This window comes from Grammomys surdaster, unplaced genomic scaffold (genome assembly GCF_004785775.1).
Source record: "Grammomys surdaster isolate TR1022 unplaced genomic scaffold, NIH_TR_1.0 134, whole genome shotgun sequence".
In the NCBI taxonomy this organism is placed as follows: Eukaryota; Metazoa; Chordata; class Mammalia; order Rodentia; family Muridae; genus Grammomys; species Grammomys surdaster.
This window is the reverse complement of record NW_021604592.1, coordinates 8,481,181-8,483,071: the sequence shown is the minus strand read 5'-3', so window position 1 is coordinate 8,483,071 and position 1,891 is coordinate 8,481,181.

Sequence of the window (1,891 nt, the reverse complement as noted above, 5' to 3'; positions counted from 1 at the left end):
CCAGCTCCTCTGTCACCCCTTCCCATGCTCATCCTCTCCAGCTCCTCTGTCACCCCTTCCCATGCTCATCCTCTCCAGCTCCTCTGCCACCCTTCCCATGCTCATCCTCTCCAGCTCCTCTGTCACCCCTTCCCATGCTCATCCTCTCCAGCTCCTCTGTCACCCTTTCCATGCTCATCCTCTCCAGCTCCTCTGTCACCCTTCCCATGCTCATCCTCTCCAGCTCCTCTGTCACCCCTTTCCCATGCTCATCCTCTCCAGCTGCTCCGTCTTGCGCATTCTCCTCACTGAATCCGATTGGCTTCATGTACTCCTCTCCCCTGAGCACAGCAGTCCAAATCTGGAGCGTCCCCATTCAGTCTGTCTGTTCATCTCTCACAGACATTTGTTTTCCTGTCTGAAAGCTCTGAATGCAGCTGATGAGAAAGGAAGCCAAAGGAACATTTCTCAGTACTCACCAGATCTGACACTTTGTTGATTTTCCTTCATAAGAATTACTTCCAGGGCTAGAGAGATGTTTCAGCAGTTAAAAACTTTTTTTTTTTTTTTTAATTTCAGAGAACCTGAGTTTCCGGCACCCACAGTGGGCTGCTCATGATCACCATTAACTTTAGATCAAGGTCATCTGATGATCTCTTTTGTCTTTCATGGACACTTCTCTCATGCACACAAACCCCTACAAATAAAAATGAAAATAAATCTTCAAAAAATCCCTAGCTCTTTCGCACACAAAGAAGCCAAGACTTCAGTTAGCTACACGTCTTGAGCCTTATCTCTTACCGAAAGCAGGCTTCTCAGAAGGAGTAGAGTTAGATCCTAATGCATACATCCTACAGTTTCAATATCGGTACAGGGAGGGACTGAGAGAGAAATATTCATTCATTCATTCATTCATTCATTCATGAACTCATCTGCTCTTTTAAAAATATTTGTTGAATGCTCAAAATATATCAGGTGATGAGAACAAAAAGGCAGAGAAGGGGGCTGGAGAGATGGCTCAATGGTTAAGAGCACAGTCTGATCTTCCAGAGGTCATGAGTTCAATTCCCAGCAATCACATGGTGGCTCACAACCATCTGAAATGAGATCTGATGCCCTCTTCTGGTGTGTCTGAAGACAGCTACAGTGTACTCACATATATAAAAAGAAATAAATCTTAAAAAAAAGAAGTCAGAGAAGGAAACAGACCATGAGTATATGACAGTTTGGGGACCTGCAGAGGAAAGGCAAGCACTAATAGAAGAGTCATTATAGTACAAGCAATTATTACAGTTGTGAGAAGTGAGGGGGAAAGAAATATCTAATTTTATAGAAGGCTGAGTTTATGGGGAGAGTGAGGAGTAGAGCCAGAGAAAGCCTGTTAAGAACATCCCAGGCTTCTCTTCCTTCCTTTCCAGGCTTCAGCACAGTGATGGATGAGGGATAGGTCTGCAGCTTATTTCCCTTGGAAGCCACCTTGCAGGGTTCCATGACTCCTGCTATTTAATAAAGAACACTGCATGAGTCCTGAGTATATGGATGAGCAAATATTCTTGGCTGAAGAACCATATGCCCTTCCTGATATGCATGGATAGAAGGGGATGAGGCAGGAGACAGATGGGGGATCCACATCTGAATAAAAGGCTTGGTTTTACTGTGTATTCTGAGGGACACAGAACCCTGACTGTGGGTATTTGCTGCCCCCTGATGGATGTAGGGAAACAGTTTAGTCTTTGTCCTTTAAGGAAAAATTGGACTTAGGGTATTTAGAATGTTTTTGAGGGGGATTACAAATGGATATTAAATTCTTTCCCCTTTATCTACCGCAGCTATGACTAGGTCCCCAAATACAAGTATTTGAGGATAGAATCTGATTCTTAAGGAAGAGGATGTGGAATTCCAAGCCAATTTT